Source organism: Petaurus breviceps, unplaced genomic scaffold, assembly GCF_028583685.1.
Source record: "Petaurus breviceps papuanus isolate PSGF00001 unplaced genomic scaffold, PetGlider_PUasm1.0 79, whole genome shotgun sequence".
Classification (NCBI taxonomy): domain Eukaryota; kingdom Metazoa; phylum Chordata; class Mammalia; order Diprotodontia; family Petauridae; genus Petaurus; species Petaurus breviceps.
In genome coordinates, this window is record NW_027186523.1 from 4,934,468 (window position 1) to 4,956,892 (window position 22,425).

At 36.0% G+C, this 22,425-nt stretch overlaps 1 protein-coding gene across 4 annotated transcripts in view; it reads left to right on the forward strand.

The window, feature by feature from the left end:
- The window catches only part of LOC138175793 (ras association domain-containing protein 8), a 121,888-nt gene that overhangs the window by 18,268 nt on the left and 81,195 nt on the right, over positions 1 to 22,425 (forward strand). Inside the window, exon 2 of one of the 4 annotated variants that reach the window (XM_069106285.1) lies at positions 11,354 to 11,401. The exons of the other annotated variants lie outside the window; for them this stretch is intronic. The gene's annotated coding sequence lies outside the window, so the exon portion shown is untranslated. The remainder of the gene's footprint in view (positions 1 to 11,353; positions 11,402 to 22,425) is intronic. 4 annotated transcript variants of the gene reach the window in all.

Here is a 22,425-nt window from a genome sequence, read left to right on the forward strand (position 1 = left end):
CTTGATCTAGTACTTACTGGCTCCAGCATGCCATTGGCTAACTGGTATATAACTACAAGATCAATCTCTATAGACATTTAAGTAATAGTTGCACAAAAAGTGAATATTTTTTCAAAAGAAGAACCTTATATTATACACTTTCTACTTTGCTAGAAGATTGATTGGATTCACCTTTCCAAAATTCATTATGAAAGATTACATTTTGATGTGTGTATACATTTATGTATATATGTGTGAATGGATACATGTATATATTTATGTAAGTGCTGGAATGTTTCATATAATTAAGAACTATATATTAAGAACATATAATTAAGAGGAGATAATAGAGTTGGCCAAGATTTTTCCAAGGTTCCTTCTAAAAGCTATTTTCTGATATTTGTTACAGATATCCCCAATTAAAAACTCAAAGTACACTCCAAGAAGACAAGGACACTGCCTTAATTATTTTTCTGTTTTCCCAAGTACTTCACAGCACTTTGTAAAAGGCAGAGAACCTTAATACATGGTGGTCAAATGAATGAAGTGACTCTAGTATTTTAAACCATAAATTTGGAATGTTATCTGTAATTCAAGTTAAAAACTGACACAATTTCTGAATTTTCTGAACAATTTGCTGTTCAACTTGAAATTCTCATTTTTATGTCTTTTTTTTTCTTTTTGGAGGGGGGAAGATAGGGCAATTGGGGTTAAGTGACTTGCCCAAGGTCACACGGCTAGTTTTAAGTGTCTGAGGCTGAACTCATTTTTATTTCTAATTCCCTGAATGTTGCATATAATAGTAACACTGAATTTATATGGAACATAGAATTCATGAAATATCAGTCTGAAATTGAACAGCTCTCTCAAGGCTCCATAATTAAAATCTGGCACTTTTATGTTTTAGGACTTTATACCCAGACTTGTTGACTCTGATTTAACCTACAATTCTTAACCCCTGACCGATTTTCCTAGCAAACTAGAATGGGGGATAAACTGGTAGTAGCTGGATTAGTGACCTTTAGTGACAGATAGCTTAGAGCGTTAAGGGAAAAAGGGGAAAGAGCTAAAGCATAAAACTGTGACTGTACAATATTGCAAGGGATGCTTAATATCATAGAGTACTAGAGCCCGAATACTACCTTAATTTATCAAGAAAAGAGTAAATAAATTAATATTTGGTAAATTAAATTTTCTTCTGCCTGTGAACAGAAGAAAAGTTCATAACCAAAGAAGAGGCTCATAGATTAAAATTGATCATTTTGTTTTGTTTTGTTTTTGGAGGGGCAGTTGGGGTTAAGTGACTTGCCCAAGGTCACACGGCTAGTAAGTGTTAAGTGTCTGTGGCCGCATTTGAACTCGGGTCCTCTTGATTCCAGGGCCGGTGCTCTATTCACTGTGCCACCTAGCCACCCCCCAAATTGATCATTTTTGTTACATAAAATTTAAATTTTTTTGCACAAATTTAATAATGCTAATTAGTATTTAAAGGGAAACACAATTTTAAGTGAGGGGGAAAAATCTTTGCATCAAGTTTCACTGACAAAGGTTTAAATTTCCAAATTGTATAAAGAATTGTTTCAGATTTACAAAAAAACAAAACAAGCTATTCTCCAATTGATAAAAAGGTCTGAGGATATCAACAGGCAGTACTCAAGGGAAGGGAGCTGAGCTATTGATAACTATGGAAAAAAAGTATTCAAAACCTCAACTGATAGAGAATGTGTATTAAAGCAATTCTGAGATTCTATCTTCTACTAATCAGTGACAGATGGCAAAAAAGGGAAAATGGTAGATATTGAGGGACTGGGAAAACATTGAAACACTGTTTGTAGACCTGTAAATTGATATATTGTAGCAGCAAGCACCCCAAGGTCTCCAGGGTTTGCCGCCACCACAGGTTCCTGGATCTGCTTTGTTAAAGGAAAGCAACTCAAAATGGGTTAACAAGCTTACTTTAATCAGTCAGACATATATCGTTTACCTTGTTCAGGGGAAAAAGGTCAGCACCCCAAACTTCAAAATATACAGACAGAATTATCAAGACATTAACAGATCAAGTAGACAGCTTTCCAAACTGTCCAGCCATTACATCCATACCAAATCAGCATCTGGTTTTTTCAAAGCCAGGGGACTCTCAACAACGGCTTCCCATAATTCAGATCAAATCACAGAACACTTCTCAAAGTGAGTCCCCAAAACAAAGCTACACATCAGGGCTTATATAGCCTTCTCCTGGCTCAGAACATTTAACAACCTTATTGACTCACTGGCCAATCAAGAAGTATCTACTGAAAAACAAGCCTCCCTCCCCAGTCTTCAGGTGCATTTTAGCCTAGGGGCAGGGAAGATCTTCCAAATTTGCATTCCCATTACATATATACACCTATAAAACCAATTGACATGAGACTAAAAAAGGCCAAGTAAAGCAATTTGGAATTATGCATAAAGAGTAAGTGCCCTTTGACTCAACTATACCACTGCTAAATATACATCTAAAAGATCAAAAAAGAGAAGATCCTTTATGTACAAAAATTTTACTAGCAGATCATTTTGTGGTGGCAAAGCCCTTCTGGAAACTAAAGGGATACCCATTCATTGAGGAAGGGTTGAATAATTTGGATGTAAACATGTGAAGTGACACTGTAAGAAATGAGGAGTAGCGGAATTGGGATTGTAATCTAAGGCTTCCCATTCAGTTATTTATACTACAGAGGGGAATGACAGCTTCAAGTAGATGTTGTTCTGTCTTACTTATAAGTGGCGCCATTAGGCTTTTCACTTTTCACCACACCTTTGATATCTTCTTCTGGTACCCTGTGAACATTTCTCTCAACAGTTACACTTCTGCCACCCCAGTAGGATCTATTTTAAGTCCACTCAATCTGGTCAAGTTACTTTGCCTCTCTTTTTTCTAGTACCATTTTGTTTGTGTTCTATAGGCACATCTGGGACTGGTAGGCTCCACTTTTCTTGATGGGAAAAAGAGCTTGTTAGAAAAACTCTGAAAACCTTTTCAATCTGTGCTCTGTTGTTTTCCTTTGAGTTTCATCTTTAAATGCCCTCAGGATGACTTTGCATAATTGGGGCTCTGGCTAAGCTTTCTTAAAATTGTTTTTTACTTTGCCCTGCTTTTTTTATTCTTCTGTTTTATAAAGCAAAACTTTATAAAAAATATGCAAAATATTCTACCATTCTTATATGAATGAGTTCATATTATTTTAAATCTGTTCTGCCCTTTCCTGTGATAGCAGTCTTTTTATTAGGCAAGTAAAGTAGTTTTTCTTCAACTAAGGCACTTTTTAGGCCTTTTTAGTCTCATGTCAATTGGTTTTATATGTGTATGTATTTGGAAATGCTATAATTGGTGATGTCTCTATTCTTCTGTTCATATCCAGATTTTTTGAATCAATAGCTTGTTTAGGTTATTTTGGAGTTTAATTGTATATCATACCTTTTTTCTTTTTTCTTTCCTTCCTTTCTACTTATTTGATTTTTTATCTAAATAATCAATGGTTTGACTTTATACAGATAACTGTTTCAGGAATGATGCCTAGATGAGTAACTAGTCATTTCTGCAGTGCTCAAATATAATAAATTATCTGTGTCTTTTGTGTACACTATAATGTTACTGTAGATATATATGTATATGTATGTGACACACACACGCACACACACGTGGCCTATTTTATTCCTCATTCCTGGTCCATAATTTCTAACATTTTTTACTTTCTTTGTTTATTCTGAGCTCTTTATAGAATTTCTCTCCAGCTTCATCCTAGATATCAGAAGTTAGCACTTCGGCTGCAATTTTTTCCCCTTTCCCTCTCCTCTCCCATTTTCCCCCCTGGACTTAATTTTGTTTTCATTTAACAAGCATTTATTTTCTTCTCTCTCCCACTCCCTCCCCCTAACAGATATGCTTAACCAAGCAAAGCAAATTCCCACAGTGGTCATATCCAAAAAACTATGTCTCATTCTTCATCTTGAGTCCATCAGTTCTCTGCTGGAGGTAGCATTCTTCATTATCAGTAGTTTGGAAGCATGGGTGGTCAGTGCATTGATCAGAGTTCTTAAGTAATACAGAGTTTCTTGTCTTTAAAATATTATTATTACCATATACATTTTTTCTTGGTTCTGCTCATTTGACTGCACATTAGTTTAGTCTTCTCAGGTTTCTCCAAAACCTTTTTTTGTCATCTCTTATGGCACAATAATATTCCTTTATTCATATGCCATAATTTGTTCAACCATTCTCTGGCTCCCCCTTAGTTTTCAGTTCTTGCCACTACCAAAAAAAAAACCCTTAATATTTTTGTACATATCAGTCCTTTTCATTTTAAAAAATTTTTTGGGTATAGGATTAGTGTTTTAAAAAAAACACTTAAATTTTGTGTAGTTGAAATTATCCATTTTATCTTCTGGGATCTTTTATCCTTTGTTAGGTCATAAAGTCTGAAAGGTAATCTCTTCTTTACTCCTTTAATTTGCTTGTAATGTGACCTTTTATATCTAAGTCATGTATGCATTTGTATTTTACCTTGATATATGGTGTGAAGCTTTGGTCTAATTATTATCAGGCTACATTCCAGTTTGTAATTAATTTCATAGTGTTCTTGTATAGGATCTCACCTTTAGAGTACCAGTAGCTAATTTTAAATTTGTTATATAGGATCCTTCTTCTTAACCCTACCCCCTCACCCTCATGGTGTCATTTTTAAAATGATAAGAACTCAAAACAGTTTTGAATGGCCTAAAAAGAGTTTCATTGTTATTAAAATGTCTAGCCAAAATATAAGAACTTTTTATGGAAAAATTTTTTCTTAATGACTTTCATTTCTATTTGAACACAACTACATTCTATATTAAATGTTTATTAAAATGTACAATTATATACTTTTTTAAAAATTGCTAGGCAATTTAGGGGAAGCTTTGTGGCATAGAAATGATCACACAGGGTTGAGAATTGTGGGGTATGGGTTCCAGTTTGTGATCTGTTCTTTTGCTGGATGTCCTTAGGCATGGCACTCAAATTCTCTTTCCTCAGTGTAAAATGAGATAGCTCATAGCTTCTCCCAGGTAATAAACAACACAGATTAGATTTGAAAACAGATGCTCTGCTCTGCATATAAGTCCAGTACTTCTTCCACTCCACCATGCTAGCTGGACAATAGGTCTTCCTAACTCAGATTTCAATCCTCAGTTGTCTTTTCATTCATGACAAGTCCAAGTTTTACTTTGACTTAAGAATCAAAGACTTTAGAGCACTTGAGAAAGGACCATTGCTGATCTCTTGGACATTTTTGTGGTGTTTTTATTGAATGATAAAGATATTATTTCAATTAATATCATTCAAAGATATTGAATGATAAAGATATTATTTCAATGATTTTTTAAGAATGACATGACATTAATCCATTTTTAGTTATTATAATTTGCCTGGAGCCTTAGAAAAATTGAAGTTATTTTTGTTATTTAAAAAAAATATTAGAAGCATCTCATCTTGCAAATATTGAATCTCCTTGCCAAGTGGAGAGGCATACCAGCCAAAGGCTATATTGGTTTAGTATACAATCTCATTTGCAAAACGTAACAGAGAAAGATGACAGAAGATTATAGACATCTTCTAACAAACAATGAAAGGCAGTTGAAAGAAAGTTTGGCATGAAACCCAGATAAGCAAAGAACATTGGTAGATAAAATTGGAAAGAGGACAAAAAAAGATGTGAAGTTGAATGAATCTGCCCGTGTTTGTATCAATTCTCATCACTAGTGAGAGGAACCATCACATTTGGTCTCTTCTACTTCCACACTGAATGCTTTCTGGGTGGAAAAGGCATCGGTGTTGGACTTGACCAAATCCACTTTGAGGGCAATTCAAGTTTAAAGGCACTTAGGGATTGGTGTAAACATGTAAGTGTATGTATGTTCACACACATATATATTACATATACATGGATACATCTATAGCTATATATCTCTATTGCTCTATCTGTAATTGCAAAGAAGGGAAGATTGCAAAAGAAGGGAATGGTTCAGAGTGAACTTCTAGAAATCTTCAAGCAGAAGCCTGCCTTATTGGATATGTTATACTGAGGATTCCGTTTCATGTGTGACTTGGTTTCTGTGGTCTCTGAGATCCCTTCTGTTATTCTCTGATTCTGAATAGTAGATTGTAAAACATCAAGAAAAAGTTGACTGAGAAGATCTGAAGTGGTAACCCATCTTCCTCCTTTCTCAATATTTCATGGAATTTGTAGTCTCCTTGATGGGAGTATATATTGCTTCCACCAGAGCACATAATTGGAACATAATCTAGTTGGGAAGGGACCCCAGAAACTGTCTAGTCCAACTGCCTAATTTAGATGAGGAAGCTGAAGTTTAGAGAAGTAACAGTAGACTAGTGATTCCAGTTCATGCCCATCTGTCAAAGCTTTTATTAAGTGCCTACTATGTGCCAGGGACTTTATGAAGCACTGGTGATACAAAGAAAGGGAAAAAACCGTCCCTGTTCTCAAGGAGCTTACAGTCTAATAGGGGAGACAACATGAACACCCTCATACAAGCAAGCTAAATTCAAGATAATCAGCTGAGGAGAAGGCACTAATTTTTTTTTTTAAGCAATTGAGGTTAAGTAACTTGCTGAAGGTTACACAGACAGTTATGATTTTGTGTGGGTGTTAAGTATCTGAGGCTGGAACCGATCCTGGGTCTCCCGACTCTGGAGCCAGATCTTACTAACCATGCCACCTGGCCGCCCTGGAGAAGGCACTAATTTTAAGGGGGATTGGGAAAAGCTGCCTGGGATTCATGGGGACTCAAGTGTAGTGCTCCGGGTTCATCACTCAAGTGCCCCTGCATACTTCTTGTTCATATTTTTCTATGTCTCCTCCATAGAGGATTTGCTAAAGGTCTTCATCGGAGTCTGTTAATAGCTCATGGATATCATATAGGCCCTCCATTTATGATCTCTTACTTGTGCTCCGTACATGGCCTGTATTCAAATCCTCTTTCTAACAGTCATTACCTTCATGCCCCCAAGCATCTCACAACCTCTGCCTCTGTAAAATGTAAATTGTCTGTAAAATGGGTGGGTTGGATTAGATGGCTTCTAAGGTCCCTTTAAGCTCTAGATTTATGCTACTTTTCTAGTAATACAAGTCCTTGGTGATGTCTTTTGTAGTGCTTTTCCATCTCTATATTATACTAATTAATTGCCTTGCAAAATTGTTTTGTATTTATAGTTCAAACATGAGAAGGGAACAGATAAATTTTTGTACACAATTTTCTGTAGTAATTTTAGAGGGGGCAGCTAGGTGGCACAGTGAATAGAGTAGGACCTGAGTTCAAATCCTACCTCAGATACTTAACATTTACTAGCCATATATGACTGTGGACAAGTAACTTAACCCCAATTGTCCTGCCTTCCCCCCAAAAAAAAATTTTTTTCTTAAAAGCAAAAAAAAGTATAGAGGTCATGTTTATTGTGTTTTTTTTTTTAAATCTTTTGGCAGGAACAAAATACAAACGAGTTTTTGTACATATGTTAAAATGTATAGGATTGTATGACATGTGATTACAAAAAGGACTTTAATGTGGGTGAATATTGGCTTAAAATAGGAAGATGGTGCTCACTTAAGTTGTTTTACTAATGTCATAGAAGATTTTCTTTCCGAAGTCCAAACAAAAGAAGCCTTCCTTACATGTAGCTCTTTGTAATTTAAATGGAACCAATTCCATTTGTCTCTGGAACATGAAAGTCTCCTCTGAGTGCATAGCATTTTGAAAGAAATTGCTGAACATTCACACGAAGTACAATATGGAGAAAAATGCATATTGCACAAATTGAAATGCAACTGGAAGGGAAATTCTGTGTGTGTGTGTATAACATCTATTTCTTTTTTTTTTTTAAAGGCGATCGGGGTTAAGTAACTTGTTCAAGGTTACAGGACCAGTTATTTCTGGGTGTGGTGCTAAGTATCTGAGCCCAGATTTGATCCCCAGGTCATCCTGACACTGGAGCCAGTGCTCTTAGTGGCTGAGCCACCTGGCCGCCCCTAAGCAATTGGGGTTAAGTAACTTGCTCAAGGTTACACAGCCAAGTGTTTCTGGGTGTGGTGCTAAGTGTCTGAGCCCGGATTTGATCCCAACACTGGAGCCTGTGCTCTTACTTGCTGTGCTACCTGGCTGCCCCTATAACATCTATTTCCATATGAATGTATATCTGTGTGACACATACAGATAATAATAATTAAGAATTATTGTTCTTGGGGCAAACACTACAGATTGTAACCTGGTAAATTTGGCACCCCTTGATACCACCATGAAAGGTAAAGTGAGGAAAAATAATCCCCAGGATATACTAAAGCAGTGTTGTGAAACTCAAATAGGAACAGGGGCAACTAATTCATACATAAAGTTCCCTGTCCACAAAACATTGACTGAGTTTTCAATATAATATTAGCTATGCATTATTGTATTTTAACTTACTTTGTTAAGCATTTCCCAAGTACATTTTAATCTGGTTTGGAACCCATTTGGGAAATGTGACTCATGGGCAATGTTTGAATGCTGGAGTCTATGTCCTTAAGGGGAGGAAGGCCATTTGGTAATTTCTATTTAAACTTATCTTTGCACCTAATTATCAAGAATAATTATTTGTTTCTCCATACCTGGCATCCAAGAAGCCTGAGGGATAGATTGACAACCTTTACAACAAACAGATCCTTTAAGGGAGAAGGATGAAAGAGGTCTTGAATAAATCAATCAATAAACATTTGTTAGGCACCTGCTATGAGCCAGGCACTGTGCTAAGTGCTAAGATACTAAATGAGGCAAAAGACAATCCCTATCCTCAAGGAGTTTGAACCCAATCTTCTGACCTCCCTTCCCCAACCCTCAGAGTATCACATGACAGCCATAAAGGACCTCAGAGATCATTAAGTGCAGGTGTGAGCAAACCATGGCCCTGGGCTAAATTCTTTTTCTTATGAGCTATGAATGATTTTTTGGACACTGAGCTAGGAAAAGTTCTGGCAGGATTTGGCCCTTAGGCAGTAGTTTACTAATATCATTCTAGTCCAAATTCTTGATTTTTACAGATAGCAAAACAGTTAGTGTCCAGCAGGGACTAGAATCTAGTACTCCTGACTTCCAGTCTAAGACATCATATGCTCTCCTCCTCTCCTCTGTCTGTCTGTCTGTCAGTTTCTCCCTTCTCCCTCTCTATCTCTTTCTCTCTCTGTGCCCCCTCCCCCCTTTCTCTCTCTTTTCCTCCCCTGTCCCTCCCCCTTCCTCTTCTCACTCTCCCTTTCTCCTCTTAGTCTGGTTAAGACCTTAGATACCTCCAACCCAAGTCTGTGGGAACTACCCCTTATCTCACATTGGGAGCCTGCTCAGGTCTCCACTTTCACCATCTGTCACTGGCCTTTGGTACATTAGGCAACTCTCCTGAGGACATAATAGTGGTAGAGAATGAACAGTCATGGAAGATTTGTGATCTGTACTGATGAAGAAAGTAGAGACACTTAGGAAATCAGTATGTTAGCATATGCCTGGGATGCTTAGATCAGCTGATTGGAGTGTGGTGCCAATGAGGTCAAAGTGGCAGATTTGTTCCCCAAATAGACCTTTTCCTAAATTAGCCATTTTGTAAATAGGTATTATTTTGGCACAAGGGGAATGGGACCAGAGTGGGACCAGGTCAATCAAATCCATTAACACTACTGGGAAAATTATTGAAAATATGTCATTGGTAAATTAGTAGTCACTGTGTTTTTTCTTAAAAGTATAATAGGGGAGTGGCTGGGTGGCACAATGAACAAAGCACTGGCCCTGGAGTCAGGAGGACCTGAGTTCAAATTCAGCCTCAGACACTTAACCCCAAACTAGCTGTGTGACCTTGGGTAAGTCAATTAACCCCAATTGCCCTCCAAAAAGCAAAAAAAAAAAAAAGTAGGAATATAATCTATTGGTAATGGAAACTGGATACTTTTACCTAGTTGCTTTTTTTGTTTTAACCAGAAGGTCTTTGATTTTAATGATGATTCAAGTTCCTATTGTATTGTATTATATTGGAATGTATTGTTCATTGTACTCTAACAACTTGGTGAAACTATTCAAATTGTGAATTTTTTCACATTATATTTTGAATACTTTTCTTTTAAACTGCCCCAACAGAAAATGGGGAACTCTGCTACCTGTCATTCCTATGCATTCTGGAATATATGTGATATCTGTTTTAGGAAAGAAAAATTCTATAAAATGATGTTTCTATATATTAAATTCTTATTCCTCATCAGCTTCCATTATACTACCAGATTCCTACAGAAAAGAATTTTTACCAAGGTAATTAAGTCATATATAAAACCACAACAAATCTTATTAAGGGAAAAGATTCATTTTCCAATAAAGTATGCAAAATTACTAAAATACTGAGAATACTAGAAAGTGAATTATTGACATGAAATGATAGCACAAGCAAGATATGTTATGGGAAAGGGACTTGCCAACTCACTCTCTGAATTAAACTTTTGTTACTTCAGATTTCCTTACTACTCACTGAAGAAAACTTTTTTTGGGGGGAGGAGGCAAGGATTTCCTAAGATAGCTGTTTTGATGGACAACTCAATAGTTTCCTACAGTGCTTGATCTCCCTTTGAAATGTTAATGATCACAAATGACCAGTTCCTGTTCAGTGACAACAGAGGTTGGCACAATTTCATGCCAGTGGTGTAGTTAAAGCAGAATCATGGGGGAAGGGAGGAGAGGAATTTGGTCACACTATTTTCCCACATAGCTAAATCACTTTTTTGGAGGGAGGGGGTATTTAAATAAGAAAATGAAAAAGACCTCTGAAATTCAGAATGAAATGCTGACATTGGAATCTTTGCTTTTTAGACAGCTTGTAAACATTCAGCCCTTACCAGGGTACTGGGGATGGGACTTCCTACCACAGCCACCACCCTGGCAGCTATTTTTAGTTCAAAACTGGATTGTACTGGGTTGGTAGTGGTAGCGAGATGCCCTGGGGCCAGACTTGTTCAGAGCAGCTGGCAAATTCCATAAACCAAGGGGTTCAAGTTAAGAATATTAAATCAACATGCTAATTTATAAACATTACGGGTTAAATTCTGTTAGACTGCCATAGGCTGAGAGATAATTGTTCATTTTGGGAGAAGGGTGAAAGGGAAAAGACTTTTCAAATACTTTAAAATGCATCTGATTTATTTCAATATGAGTTTTTGTTGTTTTTTAAAATTCTCATTAATTATAGCCTTCCAAAAGTAGAATGGTCTTCCACAGCAGGTAATGAATTCTTCGTTACTGGTGATATTCCAGTTGAAGTTGGTTGATCTCTTGTTCATTGTTGTAGATGATGTTCTTGCTAGAGTATGGACTGGACTAAAGTGATGTTTCAAAGGTATGTCCAACTTAAGGTTCTCCAGTTCTATGAAATATAACTAAATATTTGGTAAGAACAAGAATGGTGTTTGATTGATTTAAGCTCTTTTAAGTAATGTTGGGGCCTTCTCCAGTGATTAGAACAGTACTTTCAATACAAGGCATTTATTAAATATTTGCTCAAATGAATTGAATGAGTATGCAAACAAGTAGATATTAAAAACCCTAATAGGTCAAAATATATCATTTCAAGCATTTTCATTTAGCATTGATTACATCATATACTTTGTCCATATTTGGGACTGTTTTTTTAAAATTCCAAAAACATTTTTGGAAATAAGCATGAAATATTTTTAAGAATTTTGGAGATAAGCATGAAATATTTTTAAGAATGCTATTTGGAATTATGTTGCTTTTAAATGAGCATGTTATTAGCAATAATAGCAGCTTGTATTTAAATAACCTATTCAAAAAACAACAATTTGTGAATCAGATTTTTAAAACTGATCCTTGCAAAGTCCTATAAGATAGGTGTGAAAAGTTTCCTTTTTCTGACTCAGTAGCTAAGGTACAGATATTAATTCTGTTGTGTAGGATCATACAGACCAGTGGGGAAGTAGGGACTTCAGTCTCATCCTGATGATAAATGACCAGTTTAGGGCATTAGCTTACTAGTCCTTTTCTTATATTGTCTTATATTAAAGTGTTTTTCAAAAGTGTTAACCAAATAGGAAGGTTTTTGTTAAAGTTACAAAATTTCCTTATCTAAAAAATTAAGACCACTATTTCAAAGTTCCTTCCAGCTTATAAAGAGTCAATAATTATTCCTATAGTGATGCATACAATGTCCAAATGACTGGTAGATACAGTATTTCAGTATTTCCTGTGTAGCATTCTATTTTACATTGCATAACAAGCTGCCATGTGCCCACTACAGCTGAACATGTGCTCTGTTAGTACCATTAGCCTGTAGACTGTGCTTAGTTAGTGACCTTGGAGGCATTAGAGTAGATCAGTTCTTCCCAAGATGTCAGAGCTAAACTAGGATAAGATGGGATGCTATTCCAGAATGTAATCTATAAGACCACCTTTTCAAAGAGGAGTAAGTTCAATGTCCAAAGAAGTCTGTTGACATAGTAACATACTGTAAGTAAGGAAGAACTCTAATTATGGGTCTAACATTTCAGGTTACAAAGGCACACACTAATCTCTCTATAAAAGTAAAGCAGTATAATGTTCTTTCAGTTTGTAAACTACTTCAGTTCTACAAGTGTTCTGTTGAACATGGGTCACTTCACCCCTCTAAGATTTGTTTTCTTCATTTTTAAAGGATGACAATATTTGTCAACATGATAGGATTGTTATAAGGATCAAATGCAATAACATACAAAGTGCCTTTTGAAAACAAAATGCTATATAAATATGGCTATTCATAGGATCACAGATTTAGAGCTGTAGGGGCCATTAGAATTCTATCAAGTATTTTCTGTCATGTAGAACCATGCTTAGCAATAAGATGTAGCAGCTGAGTTCTCTTTTATTCATAATTCTTACTGTTACATGAAGATAAAGAATGCCATCTGAAATTTTTTTTAAATCAAATTACTAAATTATAATAAGATTTTTAAGGCAAATCACAAAGCTATCTTATTAATACTATATACTTGATTGGTCTTTCATTAACTGTGTTCAACTGTGAAATTAAGTTTATAATGAAATTGTTCTGGGGTAGAATTGTCAATAAGATGACAGAATTTTAGGTGACTTAAGCTGAAGTGTGACATGGTATCACAGATGTTTCAGATGGCAATTATAAAATTTCATTCACATAGTTTATTGCACAAAGCAGCAAGACTTGTTTTCTGACTTGGCTTATGGAGATCATAAGCCATACTGCTAACCCTTATGTATTTGGTAGTGCTAATTACTTCAATAAACAAGGGGCCATATGTGTTCACAGTTTGAAGGAGAATTAACTCAGCCCACTAGATTCCATTTAATAATGGCATTTTTAAGTGCACTCAAAGTCTCATGGTGACATAAAATGGAAAATTTCAGTATTTTTCTCTAGATCTGGGGAACCATATTTGAACTGAGCTTGATTTTGTTTGATTCATAACTGTTTCCCCCCCAAAAAAAATTTTAAACTTTTTTCCTTTATTTTGAGTTCCAAATTCTCCCCTTCCCTTTTCTCTCACTCTCCCCTTAAGAAGACAAGCAATACGATATTGCTTATACATGTGAACTCATGCAAAACATTTCCATATTTGTCATGTTAGAAAAACAAAGCAAGAAAAATAAACTGGAAAAAATATACTTCAGTCCGCATTCACAGTTCATCAGTTCTCTCTCTGGAGGTGAATAGCATTTTTCATCATGGGCCTTTTGAAATTGTCTTGGATCATTGTATTGAATAGAGTAGCTAAGTCTTTCACAGTTAATCGTCATGACAATATTGCTGTTAACTTTGTAAAACCTAGTGTTGCTCACTTTGCTTTGCATTTGTTCATACAAGTCTTCCTAGGTTTTTCTGAAACCATCCCCTTTATTATTCATTTCTTACAGTACAATAGTATTCCATCACAATCATAACACAACTTGTTCAACCATTTTCCATTTAATGGATATCCTCTCAATTTCTAATTCTTAGCCATCACAAAAAGAACTGCCATAAATATTTTTGTACATATAACTCCTTTTCCTTTTTCTTTGATCTATATGGGATACACATTTAGTAGTGGTATTGTTGGGTAAAAGGGTATGCACAGTTTTTATAGCCCTTTATATTTGAGAATGGAGGCCTTTATCATAAACATACTGCAACTTTCACACACACACACACACACACCTCCCACCCTCTACCTCCTGCCCAGTTTCTTGCTTCTGGTTTTGGCTGCATTTATTTCATTTGTTCAAAACCTTTTTAATTTCATGTAATCTAAATTATCCATTTTCTTTCCAGTAATCTTCTCTACTTTTTGTTTGGTGATAAACTTCACTTATCCTTAAATATGACAGGTAAATTTTTCAATACTCTTCTAATTTACTTATGATTATTTACTTGGGTGTTTAAATCACTTACCCATTTTAACCTTATCTTGCTTTACAGTGTGAGAAGCTATGCCTAGCTTCTGCCAGACCTTGTCTTTGTACACACTGTGAGATGGTCTATGTTTTGATGATTACCTTCTTGCAGTATAGTTTGAAGTCTGGTACTGATAGACCACGTTCCTTCACATTTTTTTTCATCAGTTCCCTTGAGAATCCATTACCATTTGTTCTTCCAGATGAATTTTGTTTTTTCTTGCTCTATAAAATAATTATTTGGTAGTTTTATTAGTGTGGCACTAAATAAATATAGTAACTTTTCTAAAATTAGGTGTCTGTGAGAGTTTTTGCTTTGTTGTATGAAACAAAACAAAAACATTTTTTAAAATTGTGCCTATAAATATTAAAGAATTTTATTTATTCAGCAAACATGCATCTGCTCTGTAAAAGGCACTGTTAATCAATATGGCAGATGTAAAGATTATCTGCCCTCAATCACATTATAATCTAATAGGAAAGTAACACACACACAAACACAAACTACAACACAATACTTAAGTACACAGGTAGCTCTAATCTCATTGATGGGGATGTTCCTGCCAGTGATGTAGAATGCAACACATCTATACCTCCCCATCCTGTTTGACTGTAGTCCAGCCCTTTTTTGTAAGTTTGCTACAGGTATTCTATACAAAGTGCTTTGAATGACTCTTCTATTTTCTTTTGATATTGGGAGAATGCCAGTGGAGAATATGGGCTGTCCTTTTAATGTGACCATCTTTTTTGATCACACATTTCTTGGTTGGTATCCTTTACCTGGGCTCTTTGTAATTCATTGCAACCTGTTCACAACTATCATGTGTCTTGCTAGTGTCCTCTAAATGAGACTCAGTCTTCATTTCTAAGAGGCTATATAGTGTTTCTTACAGTATTCCATACCAGTAAAAAATTGAATTGAAAAAAATGAGCCTTCATATCAGGGACAATCTGGGGGTCATTAAAGGAGCTTTTCAGCATCCCAAAAGTGTTTTAATGTTCTCTTCTCCTTTTAGTAATGAATGTAGTTCATTGCCCATTGATATTATCTGCCTAAGAATAGTACATTTATGCCAGTTAATGAGATCTATTAGTTGTCTAACTACATTCTTCACCTACTTTGCATTTCTTTGTAGATAATTGGACCAAACTCTTAAATGGTTAGATATTTCATCCAGGAGCCCTATGCTAGGGTTTTATGCAACCAGCATAATGTCATTTCTAAATAAGACTATGTAGAATACCTTACCATCTATGGAGTATCTCTTGTTAGTGGATCTTTTTACCTCTCTCTGACTCATTTGGGGTGTAGTAGTGTCACTGAAACAAGTCACTTTTAGGGTAAAGTTCCAAAATTATTTTCCAGAACACTCCACCAATTATATGAGAGTGCTGTCCTCCTATAACCCTCCAACAATTAGCATTTCCTCTTGTAGTCTGATGGGTGTGAGGTTAAAAACTGAGCTTTAATTTGCATTTCTATTATTATTAATTAGGAACATTTTTATATCTTTGCTGATAGCTTGTCAATTGTAGCTAAGCCACTGCCTTCTCTTATTCTGTGGACAATTTACTGAATTTCTTCAAATTAACATGTTGAACTTTGAAAGCTGAGATCGTTGGATGTATGTTCCTCCATTTATTTCTTTGGACATTATCGTTAAAATTCTCTTTCATTTTTAAAGTTGTACTTTGTCTCTAATTTTGCTTCCACTTTATTGTGTGTTTCTTTGTATTAGTAATTTTTCCCACTTGACCACTAATTTGGGGTTCTTTACCTTAGTTCAATGAACTTTTTGGGGGGTGATATTTTGATAACATTTTTGATATAACTGGTTTCCTTTGCAATCCTATATATTTTACTTTATGCATTTTAAAACATTATTCTGAAAAGATTTCACCAGAGTATCAAAGGGAATTCCTATGACATAAAAAAGATTAATAATCCCTACTTTATACTATCCCAGATTCTTTTTGTTGATTTATGTTGTTGCTTAACAAATGTTTCTTTTACTTGGCAGAATGTCTCTTTTATTTAGTCATCTCTTTCTTCCCCTCTTTTGTCCTTTTTCTGTTCCTGCCTAGTTAAATGATTACTTTAAAATCTCAGTCTTATTTTTAGTAATTTTCTTTTACTGCATCTTCTTTTTCAAGAAGTTTTTGTTTGCTTTGTCCTCATTGTTCCCCTTCTTTTCCAATCTATTCTGAATATTATTTTCTGATTGACAAACTATACTCTTGTGTATTCCTTTCTTATACTCCCTGACCTTTTTGTTAGGTGCTCTGAAGTATGAAGATTGAGCTCCCTCTTTTGTCTAGTTTAGTTTTGCTTTTGCAGTTCTACCCGTTTTCCATTTTTAAATGTTTTTGTCTCATTCTTAAAAATATCAATGCTTGAGGGAAGCACTGTCAGCATCATGTGATAGGAGTAACGTTGTGTGCCCAAATGGTGAGTCCTGGCCCCACATGCTGTCCTTGCCATGATCAGCCTCCATCTCAAAGACCATGTTCTCCCAACTCTGCCTCTCCTCACTGCTTTGGATACCCTTTGCTTCTTGAAACTCAATCTACTGTGGTGGGATACTGTCCCACCACACAACACTCTTGAAAAGAATACACAAGCTCCACCCAGATATAAGGAGATTCCTGTATCTTACTGAGGACACATACCAGTATTCCCCCTGGGAATATTTTCATCCACTTTTTGGCCCATAGACCACTCATGTGGGTACTCTTCTCCTAAGCACTCTCTCTACATCACCCAGCAACTTCCTCTACCTCTTTCCTAGAGACTATAGAAATTATCACTCCTTTATTTGTTGTTCTTTTCTGCCTATGGCTTGTAGAATTCTTGCAAGTGAAGTTAAGGAGGTAAGTATCACCCATTCCCATCCCATTGTATAAATAATCTCCTAATTTTCTGTTCCCACCTGCTAAAGACATTGACCTACCTCTAGGGGCTCATAGGACTTAGTCCTTGATGCAGAAAAATTCAGCTCTACCACTTTTGTTTGTTTTTTTATTCTTTCAAGTTTTTAACACTTTATGTTCTTTTTGATCTCTGAAGGTTCTTCAGTATTCTAAAACTATGTTTGTCTTAGAAAAACTTAATAACCTCTAAACAAAATAATTGATTTGTTTTTAGTCTTCTTGATAATTGGAATTTTTCCTTGTCTTTTTCTTATGCTTCTCTTTGTGTTTATAAATGGAAGAATCTGTTAACCATAGGGTTTTTTTTTTCAATGAATGCCTCAAATATTTTTCTTTTTGAACATTTTTTTTCATTGATGACAAGTGCAATTTTGTTTTCCTTGTAGCATTCTTTGGATTTTCTCGATGTTGTGTTTTATTCAGAAGTTCCGGGCAGTTTTCTTTAACTTTCGGCCTTATGATATTCAGGTTTTTAGAGTTAGCATATTCATTTCAGAAACTCATCATCTTTGTTACATTTGCATATTCTGTCTTTTCATGACTTCGGCCTATATAGAGTTAATATTTGTTTCTTTTGTGCCAGATCATCTACCACATCACTTTTTTGTGATACAAATTTTTTTCTATTTTTGTTTCTAATCTGTTTGTTTTTGTTTTAGAAATCTGTTAATATTTTTCATAGCCTCCATTTCTTTGAAGAGATTCTCCATCCTGTATTTGATTTTTTTCCTTAGTTTACTAATTCTTTTTTTTTTTAAGCAATTGGGGTTAAGTAACTTGCTCAAGGTTACACAGCCAGGTGTTTCTGGGTGGGTGCTAAGTGTCAGAGCCCGGATTCGATCCCAGGTCATCCCAACTCTGGGACCGGTGCTCTTAGTCTCTGTGTTACCTGGCCACTCCACTAATTCTTTTTTTGATATTCTTCATTGAGAGCTTTAATTTCTTACCTCAATTTATTGTCTTATTTTATGTTTTTTTGAACCTCTCTGGAAGTTTTTGTCCCACTCAGCTCATGATCTCTGGAGAAGCCACAGGATTATGTCCTGTTAGTCAATTTTGTTTCAGACTCGTTCACATTATATCTATTTGACTTATTTTGATTGCTCTTTGAAGTTTTCCTCATTCTTTTGTTTTTAGGCTCTACTTAGTTCTTTCTAGTTCTGTTGGTGTTCAGCTATTCTTTTATTCCTTATCCTGCACTCTTTGGCCTTTTCTCTTTGATTGCTTCAGAGATTGTGGAGGCTGGCTATTCATCCACCTTACCATCTTTGGAAGAGAACAATGGATCTAGTACTTTGTCCTGAGTCACTTCTCAGAGGATAGAATTGATCTTAATTGGTTTTCCAGGCTCCTTTCCATTATACCTGACAGCATCCTGCCCCACTCTAACCTGTGGTTTTATGTCCAACCATATTAGATAGATAGATAGATAGATAGATAGATAGATAGATAGATAGATAGATAGATAGATAGATATAGATTTTTTTTTCAAGCAATCGGGGTTAAGTAACTTGCTCAAGGTTACACAGCCAGTTATTTCTGGGTGTGGTGCTGAGTATCTGAGTCTGGATTTGATCCCCAGGTCATCCCGACACTGGAGCGGGTGCTCTTACTCACTGAGCCACCTGGCCGCCCCTAATTAATTGGGGTTAAGTAACTTGCTCAAGGTTACACAGCCAGGTGTTTCTGGGTGGGTGCTAACTGTCTGAGCCCTAATTCGATCCCCAAGTCATCCCGACACTGAAGCCGGTGCTCTTACTCGCTGTGCTACCTGGCCGCCCCCATATAACATATTTTTAAGCTAACTAGATTCCTCTCTCCATTCCCTTTCCAGACTCAGACACTTAGAAGTTGTGTGACCTTGGGTCAGTCACCTTCTGAGTGCCTCAGTTTACTCAACTGTTTTTGTTGTTCAATCATACCCAACTCTTTAGGACCTCATGGGTCCAGGGGGTTTTCTTGGCAAAGACACTGGAGTGGTTTACCATTTCCTTCTCTAGCCGACTAAGACAGAGGTTAAGTGAGTTGCCCAGGGTCACACAGCTGATAAGTGACTAATGCCATTTTAAATTCAGGTCTTGCTGACCCTTGGGCCAGCACTCTATCCACTGAGCGACCTAGCTGCCTCCTCAGCTGTCAAATGGGGATAATAATACACCTACCTCCTAGGGTCTGTGTGAGGATCAGATGAGATACTTGTAAAGTGATTAGCATACATAGTGCCTGGCACATAGTAGACAGTACACACATGCTAGTTATTATTGTTCTGCCTTTTATATGGTTAGGCAGAACCAGTTTCTACTGTATTTCCTGTAGGGTATGTGTGTAGTGGGGTTATTAAGACAGCCACTGCAGCTGTAGAAAATCTCTATATCTGGGTTTCCAGTCCTAAATATCTGAGTTTGCTTATATTCACCACAACTGACATTTTGGAGCATTCAAAGATAGAGATGCTTAGTGAGAGTTCTAATTATAAATGTTCTCTGGTGGTGATTCAAGGTGTTTTTACCTTGTGAACTGTATTCTCTCTTATCTAATGGAGTCAGCTGTAATTACTCTACATTGGGCACATAATTGCTTTCTTTTGAGGTTTAGGGGTTAAAACAATTTACAGAAAGTAATTATTTTACCATCTTTCTGGTCATGTGACTCTAATTCTTATAATTTCTATCATAGAAAATCCTTCCTTATTAATGATACTTAGAGCCAGAATATAATTTCCTTTGTTGGTTCCTCTGCCTTTTGGAGGACAAAATTTTTATTAAGGCAAATCAAATTAGTAGCTGTCCTTTTGGCAGATCTAGTACATATCCATGGAACTGATATCCCCTCCTTCCCCCAGTCCTCTATCACTACTATACCATACCAAGGTTGTGATATTTTCTGAATTCTTCATTTATTTTCTCTTTTTGTTAAGGCAATGTGAAGTATAATCTGAATATATCATTGCTTCTGTCTTCATTGATATTTACCAAAGTGCGTCTACCATGATTTTCCCCTCTGATTCCTAAATTTCCTGACATGATTATTTCTTTTTAATGCATTTCCCAGTTAAGTTCATCCTCCCCAAGTTTCTCCAATATTTTTGAGATCAAACTTATTTATTGAGCTAGGATGTCTTCCCATGAGACTTGATTTTACCTCTATTTTTTGCAATTATGCTTAGAGACCAAAGTCATGGATTTTTCTTAGTGGCGCTTTTGTTGAATTTTTGTTTTCTGAAAACTTCCAACTCTTTCAACTTCTAATTTGTAGGTTCACTCTATTCATTGTGTGTGTGTGTGTGTGTGTGTACTTACTGATACATGTAGGGAGAGACTTTTTTCTGTCCCCCATATTTTTCTTTTCAACTTTTTTTTTCAATTAACAAGCAGTTCATTTTTTTTACTGTCAACATAACTTAGAAAAAGGAAAGCCTAGTCCTTATGCTAAGTAGAAATAATCAAGCAAACAAATTCCCACACATAATGAAACATAAATATGTCTCATTCTGCCCCTTGAATCTGTAACTTATCTATTAGGAGAATTATCCTCCTGGTTTTTCTTGTTTCAATTTATATCAGTTCACACAGGTCTTCCCAGGTTTTTCTGAAACCATACCATTCATCTCTATTCCATTGACACTATTCCATTACATTTTTATACCATAATTTTGCACAGCCATGTCCCAGTTGATGGCCACTCCCTTAGTTTCAATTTCTTTGCCACTACAAAAAAAAATGCTGTTATAAATATTTTTGCCATGGATTCTTTTCTACCTTCTTTGATCTCTTTGGGATAATAGATCCAGTAGTGATATGGCTGGGTCAAAAAGCATGTAAAATTTAGTGATTGGGGGGGAGGGGAAGGTGAGAGGTGGGAAGCATAATTCCAAATTGTATTCCAGAATGGCTGGACCAATTTATAGTTTCACTAAGATCGAATTAATGTGCCTGTTTAACTGAAGTCTCTCCAATAATTCTCATTCTTTTCCTTTTTTGGTCATTTTTGCCAGTCTGATAGATTTGAGGCAGAAGCTCAGAATTGCTTTAATTTTCATTTTTCTAATAATTAATGGTTTCAACCATCTTTTTTGTATAGCTGTTAGGGGCTTAGATTTCTTCCACTGAAAGAAGGATATTCTTTGACTATTTACCAATTATAGCCCTTATTTTTCAGTTAAATGACCTTTTTAATTTGATTTTCATGGCCTTAGGCAATTACATTCTTAGCAACCTGTGTTAGGTGCAGTCATCCCTGTAATTCCTATAATTCTTCTTAACCAGATGTTTCTAAATCTTTCATGTCTATGAATCCCTTTGTCACCTGGTTTAGACTTCATCTAGTCTAAGCCCTATTAGGCTTTTCACAAGATGCCTAATTATTTTATAGATAACATATTTCTGAAGTGTTGACTGTCTTTATAGTTTAAATTTCTTATTTGTTACTCTGATTTTCTTTCCTCCTATTTTTTTTTTTGAGCAATTGGGGTTAAGTAACTTGCCCAAGGTTAACCGACCAGTTGTGTGTGTGTGTGTGTGTGTGTGTGTGTGTGTGTGTGTGTGTGTGTGTGTGTGTTGGGGGGGGGGCGGTGTTAAGTATCTGAGGCCTGAACTCATCCCGGGTCCTCCCGACTCTGGGGCCAGCACTCTTACTCAACTGTGCCACCTAGCTGCCCCTCCTATTTCTTAATAAAGGATGAAAGCATTATGTTTTATAATGTGTTCCTGGCTTTAGCCAGGCATCTGTGACAAAAGAGGTCCTGACTAGTCTAGAATATATAGTCAACTTAAAGTCTTTTCTTTCTTTCTTTCTTTCTTTCTTTCTTTCTTTCTTTCTTTCTTTCTTTCTTTCTTTCTTTCTTTCTCTTTCTTTCTCTCTCTCTCTCTCTCTCTCTCTCCCTCTCTCTCCTTCCCTCCCTCCCTTCCTTCCTTCCTTCCTTCCTTCCTTCCTTCCATATTTTTGGTATCACTGCCACTTTTCCAAGACCTGATACACATATTCTCTCTCTCTCTCTCTCTCTCTCTCTCTCTCTCTCTCTCTCTCTCT